Below are 9669 nucleotides of genomic sequence, written 5' to 3'. Positions count from 1 at the left end.
GCATACTGCATGACATAACCCTCCACACATCTGACTACACACTGTCCTCCCTTCATCTCTGTGAATTTTCCTCTCCATGCACCCCGGGCTTTGCTCTGCAGTTCTCTGCCTCCCTCCTTGTTCTTCTGTGTCACTATTTTTACACCGAAAAAGCAGACGTACACTCAGATTATTCATGGGAATTTAGTATTCATCTTGAGGCTCTGCACCACACTCTTGCACACACTGAGTCTTATGCTCCTTGTGATTAATCCTTTTCCTGGTCTCGGTCCATTCTGGATGTCATGTTCCCCATGACATAACCCTCACAGCACAGTAAAGACACTGCCCTCCCTTTATTTCTGCATGTCTATCCCTCTATGTCGTCTTCCTGATGCTCTTTGGCCTAGCTGTCCGAGTCTCTCTTAGGTCAAAAAGGTTTTCTTGTGATATGACATTTGTAAACAGAGTGAGTTAACTGATCTTGAGACTTCTCTGACTTTGTGACACTGACTTGACTTGGTTTAATGCTATGCTTGGTCCTGCGTTACAGGAATAAAGACAATCTCCTTTTGTTTGGTTTATTTTCTGCACAACACACCGAAGAATTTAACGTTACTGGATTTTCTTTAGGACTTTGAGTTAACAGAAAGATAACACTGGAAAACATTTTGCTACAGCAAAAGCTAATTGGTGCTGATGTTAGCTAACATCTTTTGTTTTTCATTTTCACCAAATTTACTGCATTTTATCTAAATAAGACTTTTGGCTTTAGCCATAGCTAACAAAAAAAGCTAACCAAAAGCCATAGCTAAAGCATAAAGCTTAAGCTAATTGGTGGCTACTGATAGCGAATGATAGCTACCATCTTTTTTTGTTGTTTGGTAGGATTTTATTGGTAGGAAACCTTTAGGCCTTTGAGCTAACCAAAAGCTATCATTAGCAAAGCTATAGCTAAAGCTAATTGGTGCTGATGTTAGCCACTAACTTCTTTTATCGTTTATTTTCTGTCTGACCTTCAGGCTTTAGCTAAAGCTAACAAAAAAAGCTAGCCTTGGCAAAGCTATTGCATATTAAAGCCAAAGCTTATTGGTGGTTAATGTTAGCTACCTTTAAACAGATACAGATGTGTAATATCTAACTGCTATTAGAGGACATTTTTGTGCAGACATTCACGATACTGATACCGAGCTGATAGATTAGTTGATTAGTCAATCAACAGAAAATTATACAGCAAAAATTGCTAAATGTTCTAGCATTTTTCCAAGCAATAATGCCAAATATTTACTGGTTTAGTGAATTTCATACATTTGGGTTTCTGACTTTCTTTTTGACAAAAGAAGATACTATTTCTTTTTGATTTAATAGACAAAATAATCAACCCATTAGGCCCGCTTGAATAAATGTGTCAGATTAATCAATGATGAAACTAATTGCAGCCATCAGTGAATTATGTTCATGTCTTGTATTTGGATCTTGGGAACTACAGTTACAGCAATAAACTACACTTCCCAGGTTACTAATAGGTACTTTTACATTTGGCCTCAATATACAGTGATGAATTTCCATAAGGTCAAACACTTGTCATGATGAGGATCTAGAAACTAATGTACAATTGGTACAAAATATTCCTATTACCAATGTTTTACTTTGATGACTTAAAAAGATTAAATCCAAATTTTCATATTAACAGTGGATCAGCTTGTTTCTCCTAAATACCCAACGAGCTGGATTCTCAGTCAGCCAGTTGTCAAAGGTGGATTGGTTGAGGTGGAAGATACTCGAAGACGTTTAATCTCTCATTCAAGTGGTTTCTTCAGTTCTAAGTGACTGGCAGGGAATCCCAGCTATTGAACCCCTGTCATTATGGTGGTTGAAGTTAAATGAGGCCAAGTCTTCAAGTCTGAAGAGCCGCACAATCAAACACAAGAAAAGCAATCTAGTATATGCTGTCCAATGCAGTGAGGAATTCACAGATCTGTATATTGGGGAAACTAAACAACCAATACACAAATGCATGACTCAACAAACAAGGGTCAGCTCCTCAGGTCAACACTCAGCAGCTTACTTACATTTAAAAGATGAAGGACTCTCTTTCAAGGACAGCAATGTGCATAATTTAGACAGGGAGGACAGATGGTTTGAAAGAAGAGTGAAAGAAGCCATTTACACCCGAGTAGAGAAACCATCTCTCAACGGGGGAGGAGGATTGCAGCACAACTTATCCCACACACACAATGCTGCCCTTTCATCCCTTCCCAGGAGATTCAACAAACACTCACGTTTGGCCTCATATGAGAAGGAAAACGACGGTCGTTCAGACTTGGCCTCAGGTGTCTCCACTGACAACAACAGTGGTATCGATCATGTTGACAACGACCCCACAGAGGTCAAATAACTTGGACTCCCTGCCAGTCAGATGTGAAGAAGCCTCTTGGATGAGAGACAAAACATCTCTAAGTATCTTCAACCAAGTCCAGTTGTCATTGATTTTAACCTCCCTTGGCGAACACCTTAAATGTGTCTATATGGATCGACACAACAGTGTGGATTTAACTCATTGTCACTATTTTTAACACAATAATGGAGTTACTACTGAATCTTTGTGCAGTTAAAGTTCAACACATTACAGTCGATGAAAACGTTTTAATATGATAGAAATGTATAGAATCTATAGGTCAAGAGATAAGATTAATAAATATGTTGAAATATAAAAATATCAGGGGACTGGACTGGATTTATTGATATGATATAGAACACTTGTTATCAGAGGTATTGGGGGCGAAATTTCAATCCATCAATATGTATATTACAAAATAGATTCAATGAGGTATACAAGGAAATGGAATATTTCATCTTTTGGGATTTAAGAAATTTATACTCAAACACTGGAAATCCACATCTCCTCCTGCCCTACTTGATTAAAAAATATATATTATTTAAAAATGGAAAAGACAGTAGTTATTGAAAAAACATTTGAATTTGAAAGAATTTTTTCTTTTACCATCTTAGATAGGTGGACAATAAAGAAACCTGGGACAATCTAAAGCCCTAATTGTATCGTTGAAGTTTCAATAGCTGAAGAATAAAAGATAGATGTACTCGACAGAGATTAGCCCTTTTCCAAGAGTTATACATTTTGTATGTTGATGTTTATCTATATTTCACGTACTTCGCTTAAGCTGATCAGATCTATTTGTTTTATCTGTTTGTTATATGTGGAGTAAATGAGTGTGATCATATGTTTTGTCTTCTTTTGCTTTGTTGTTTTGGATCTTGGTTCTTTGTTTTTGTTTAAGTGTATATGATAATATAAATATATATAAAATCTTAGAAGAATGTTGAATTTATTTATTTCTAATATTTGTTTTGTTGACCAAACATTAAAAAATCTTCTTCTGGTCACTGCTTTCTAGATTTATATGCAAACGTTTCATTAAAGTCATGGCAGCCTTAATGGTACTGACGTTGTCGTGGTGATCCAGTGAAATGTGACCGTTATCTTCTCCAATAACACGCCACTGTGGGGTGAGTGTGTGTGACTGGAGCCTGCCTCCCCCAGGGCAGATCTGTCCATGCACCCCCACCCACCAACACACACACACACACACACACACGGCTGCCTGCAGAGCCGAGCGTGTGGCGCCCTCTGGTGGCTCTATGTGAAACAGGGATGTAATGCTGATCCTTGATGAGGCATTTCTTTCCTCTTTCCTCTTTCTGCTCTCAGAGGTCAGAGGTCACGGTCAGCCACAGAACAACACTGAGAGCTGGCAGGGATCCAGTAGGCGTGTCAATTATTACTTTTTTTTAAAATGCTTCCTTCTTTCCTTCTCCACCTGGTCATATCCGTTGATGTTTGCCCCGTTATCTGATTCTTTAGAACAACTCATGCAGGGGTGAAATGTAGGGAAGTTTACTTAAGTTACTTCTCAACAGTTTTCCTCCACATCTCTGAAGGAATTATTGTACTTTTTACTTCATTACATTTAACTGACAACTTCAGTTACTTTGCAAATCAAGATTTTTACAAAAAATATGGTGTTTTGTATAAAATTAAACTTCCCAACTGTTACAAGAGCAAGAGCAGCTGAAACGATTACTCAAAAATTAAAATGAAACTAATTTGATAATTGCAATTTTTCTTGCAAAAACATTTCATGGTACCAGCTTCTCAAATGTGAAGATTTGCTGCTTTTCCTTTGAATAATTTAATTTTATTGTTAATAATGTTGAAGTTTGGACTGGACATAAAATGCATTGTAAATGTGTCACTTTGGGCTCTGGGTAACTGTGATGGCATTTCTCACTATTTTCATAATACTAATCAATATTATTATTATTAAAACTGTTAAAAATGAGCTCCACCTCAGCAACTATAGCAGTAAAATCCTGCTTAATCTCATGTTAGAATAGATAATAGTAGAACAATCACAGGGACCATTTTTCTGATTATACTTACATTCTTTTACTTAAGTAACATTTTAATGCATGACTTTTAATTGTAAAAGAGTAATTTTACAGTGAGGTATTAGTAATTACCTAAATAAAGAATCTGAATACCACCGTCACATTGGTTCTTTTGAATAATAATAATTTAGAGGTCTACTTATATTTTAATTATATTTTAAGAGGTATTTCATGAGATAATTAGCAAAACTCTAACACAAATTTGAAAAACATATATTTTATTCTGTAACAGATTTATATCTGACTTTTCCTCCAAGGTTAAGAACAAAACACGCTTCTTAATTTTCTCCTTGGCTGCAGCGTTGATACAGGAAAATTAGAGGTTCCCTCTGAAGAAGACACATAACACCCTCAACTACAGACAAGCTGCTCTGCCAAAAATAAACTTTACAGTCACATCAGCAGCTGGAGTAGAATAAATAATGGGTTATACGTTTACATTGTTATTCATTACAATATATTCTTTTTTATCAACAATTTAACGTGTATATGCAACCTGCAGAACTACTCAGTAAAAGTAGCGATACCACTTTGTAAAAATACTGTTACAAGTAAAAGTAATGCCTCAAAAATGTTACTTAAGTAAAAGTATGTAAGATTAATCATGAAAGTCTAAGTATTATTATCTTGACTGTCTTCTTCACGTCTCCGAACTCAACTTTGACATTTTGAGCACCGCCATCCCAAATTTCACTCAGATACGTCCAGCGCAGCTTCCTTGGCAAGAGCTTTTGCTCGGTTAAAGGTGTGAGGGTGGGAATGTTGTACTATTATACGCTTACTTCTTACTGTCTGTGTCAAGATTTTTTAAAGCAATTTGGCGCCCCTACTCTTTCAGAGTGGAAATCACTGCTGTCATAAATAAGGACAGCTGTACTGGTGCATTTGATGTGAGTACATTACCATCAAAACTAGCAAGTCGACTAATTTGCTAACACAGCCAAACATCAAGCAAGTACGAGCAAGACACGGTACTATTTCTGACCAGTCCAACAGAAAGAAGGCAAGCTTGACGTCTGTCTTGCAGCCTTTTATTTCACAAAGCTCTCGCCAACGTCCGCCGGCCTCTTGCTTGGTCACTCACTTTTTGTTCTGGCACAATACCGCGCCGCTGTCCATCAGCTGTAATTTTATGGTACAAAAGTTACATAATGTTGCTTGAAACTTGGGTGGCACGCTAGCCAACGAAGATAGACAGCAACTGACACAGGAGCACTTACTCGGCTGGGTAGCCTTGCAATAATTGCTAGCAAGGATTACGCCGCCTCCAGCCTTGTCTCGCTGCTTGCGACTGCAGTGCTCTCACTCAATATTGGACCAATTAAAAAAAAAAAAGATTTCCCAATTAGTCACACTGACACAGAAACATAGTAAAATAGGGTCAAGATTGAAAAGTTACCCTTTAAAGGTGAAAGCAGTAGTTCAACGTCAAAAAAGAGCTAATGGTAGCCACTTTGGTTTTAGCATGCTAAGTGTAGCATTACAACATGTTTGTAGGCTAACCTCTTCTGTCAGTTTCTCTGCAGTGTATTTGTTTGTTATTGTGATTTGGCAATTAATTCTTCACCTTTAAAAGTTATTTTATCCTGTTTTTATTTTCTATTTCAGTAACGTGATGTCTGAATGTGTAATCTTGCAAGTTTGTTGAGTCGCAAACCTCTGGAGCAACTTGGGGCTGAGTGTCTTGCTCAGGGACACATTGGGGAGTTGAACCTGGGTCTCCCACACCAAAGCCATGCGTCTTAACCACTGTACCATCACCACCCCTATAGGTTTTAACCACGCGTGTCCGCCTCCCATACCCGAGGTTGCCAATTCGAGTCAGGACTGTGCAGTATGTTCTCGGGAGCTGCCAGTTATACTGAAGTGCAATTTATACTTCTGGTCGAATCGACAGTGTAGCCTCTGCGTAGCCCCGTACCCTACAGCCTGACGTGCACCTCCTCAAAATTGTAACTACACGTCGAGGCGACGCAAACCGTAAGCACCGTGATTGCTCGGCTGGGTAGCCTCGCAATGCCTCAGAGTCGACAGGAAGTGGCCCGTGCTTTGAAGTAACTTTTACTAGCGGCCAAAATGGCGGCTGTAACACGGTGGATCAATATATTTGACCGTCACAACCCGAGCGAAATGACTCGTTTCACTATTAGAATGTGATAAATTCGGTCGATAACTTTTGAAAAGGCTACACCAGCTGCACGTATATAATTTTACCCCCATTCACGCTAGCAGAGGGCTAAACCGGAAGTTAGCCTGCTCGTCCGGCAAAAGTCAACACAGTGGACGCTGTATCGCTACCGCCGACTAGCGTTTGGGGATGTAATTGCAGAATGATGGAGACACCGACACACAAGTATAAATGCATGGCTACGGCGTAGCTTCGCACATAGACCCTACGCAGGAGTATAAACTAAGCTTTACACAGCCAAACATCAAGCAAGCCGAAAGACGTAAGCCAGCTAATAAGTTATTACCGACTAGTCCAACAGAAAGAAGGCCAGCTCGTCATCTGTCTGCTTCCTCTCAGCTCTTTTAGCTCAGGCCGTTCTCTTGCTCTGTCACTCTCTGTTTTTCTTTTCCCCGCTTCCTCCAACAACGTCTTCTTCGGTCTCTTCGCAGCCTTTGCCATGATATCTGAAGTTCTTTGCTGAGAATTTCAGGGTTTCAGAAGCTTTCCGTTAAGTATTACACTGTTCTCGCTACAGATTTCTCACCCAAAGGCATCCCGGGCTCTAATGGTGCGTTCCATTTACCTCAGAAGTGGGAATGACGTCACACCCGAGTTGACGGCGTTCCAGTTACAAGTTGGGAAACCTTATTGTTTACAACTAGCCTGGTTAGCTATTGTTACGCCGGTTGATTGCATTGTGTGGTATTTACTTGTACTAAACACTGTAGCAACACGTCCACAGTCAGCAGTTGGACGGCACTTTGTGTACAAACATTTCTGAGTCACAAGTACACAGAAAATAAACAGTATAAACTACAGCTTTCACTAACTGTTGATACTCAGACCAGCCATCTTGGATCACAAAGTCAGGGTAGTGCGGTTCTCCCGACTTTCCAAGTCGGAAATCCGACTTCCCATTGTCAAATGGAAGGCAACACAAGTGGCAATTAGAGAGACGCAATTCTCCCTAATACAAGTCAGCATCCCATCCAAATGATTTTTACAACTGTTATTTTAAGTTTGTTTCTTTAAAACATCAAAAATGTGTCTGACTTGAAAATAATTGTCAATGAATTAATTATTAATAATGTTTTGTGAAGTCCTATCTATTAGTTCCAGCGATGTGAACCTGTCTTTAGGAATTATTAAGCAGCTTAAACCCCACTTACTATGTATCCCTGCAGCAAGTCGTTTGGCACTGCATCACAGACAAAGAAACCAATGTGGCATCTGGCAGAAACATTTTCTGCAAAGGAAAAAATTGGCAGTCTAGGAATTTGTTCTGCCTTCTTTCTGTTTCACTGAATCTCAGCCACTGTGAATGAAAAACAACAGCTAAATCCACAAAATGTAAATGCACCTGACCTCAGGGTAACTCGGTCGGCTCTGTGCTTTAATGCTGGTGATTGAAGGCGGACGTGAGCTTGAGCTGAGAGAGATTCAGTTTTGGCCGCTCACAAAGTGAAAGGTCATCTGATCCCACACATGGAGAGTTTCTCTGTGGAGGCGGCCTGGCGGTCAGAGACTCGTGGTCCAGTTTTCTCCCTGGTGTTTTCATCACCGGGAAAACCCCACAAACCTTCTGGCCTGCGTCCCATCATCAGCAGTATGTTCTCTTTCAGTTCTCATCCGTGTCTTGTGACGTTAATACTTCCACCAGTGTGTGTTTTTTCTTTTTATTTGCAATACTGTTTCATTTCTATTGATTTGAAGTGTTTCTTCTTATATCTGAGGGATCTTCCTCAACTGTGTGTGACTGATTTATCTTTAAACTGTCAAAATACTGTACTTGCAGCTCTAATGTGATGTTAACATGCTAAAATCAGAATGTTAGCATTCGAAAGCGTAAAAATCTGAAAAAGGGTACATGATGTTGCAAATTTGACATTTATGATTTTAGGCTCTAATAAATAAATAAAACAAAATGTACTTGACTTAGCGTTCAGCTGGCGCACAGCTAACACTATGCTAGCATGTTAGCATGTCTACAGTCACGTGGTGGAAGGATAATTCATTCACCTTAATCTGCATTAATTCATTTTTTTGCCGTAGACCAGAGGGGTAAAATTAGGGTTTTTGTCAGGGGAGTCTGGTGGCTTTGACTAGACTAACATAGCAACTTTTTCTGGTTAAACAAAAAGGGTCTTACTCTTTTAAAAAAAGTCTTTCTCTGAAGGGATCCTTTCCATAATGTTGTCAGTGGCAAAAACAAGCACTTGGAAGTAATTGCTAGCAAGGATTACGCCGCCTCCAGCCTTGTCTCGCTGCTTGCGACTGCAGTGCTCTCACTCAATACTGGACCAATTTAAAAAATAAAAGATGTCCCAATTAGTCACATAGACACAGAAACATAGTAAAATAGGGTAAAGATTGAAAAGTTACCCTTTAAAGGTGAAAGCAGTAGTTCAACGTCAAAAAAGAGCTAATGGTAGCCACTTTGTTTTTAGCTTTTGGATGTTAGCATGCTAAGTGTAGCATTACAACATGTTTGTAGGCTAACCTCTTCTGTCAGTTTCTCTGCAGTGTATTTGTTTGTTAGTGTGATTTGGCAATTCATTCTTCACCTTTAAAAGTTATTTTATCCTGTTTTTATTTTCTATTTCACCCTTTTAAAAACTATATTTTAATGTGTTTTTTCAATTTCCCTGTGTTGCTTTTACGTTTGATGTAAAGCACTTTGAATTGCCTTGTTGTTCAAATGTGCTATACAAATAAACTTGCCTGGCCTTGGAAACAGCATCTCCATTTTTTTCTGAAACTGACAAATGTAAAATCTTTGAGCAGATATGAACCAAACTGTCCTGTAACCATAAGATCACAGGTTTGATCTCAGCAGCACACGTGTCCTGTCAAAGTGCCCTTGTGCAAGAAACACCTGCTCTGGATGAGAATATCAGATGAAATTTTAATGCCCATCTTTCAGCAGTGACTGAGTTTGTGGTGCCTGAATTGTCTATATCCAGCCTCCCTTGGCGATGCTGTATATTTCCTAAAAATAACCCTGAGTAGGCATTTTAAAAGTTTGTAGAGCTTGTGATCGCTTTGTCAGG

The sequence above is a fragment of the Micropterus salmoides genome, unplaced genomic scaffold (genome assembly GCF_014851395.1).
Source record: "Micropterus salmoides isolate LMB-PRFRI ecotype aquatic unplaced genomic scaffold, ASM1485139v1 Ms_hic_scaffold_19, whole genome shotgun sequence".
Taxonomy (NCBI): Eukaryota; Metazoa; Chordata; class Actinopteri; order Centrarchiformes; family Centrarchidae; genus Micropterus; species Micropterus salmoides.
This window is presented reverse-complemented; position numbering follows the sequence as displayed.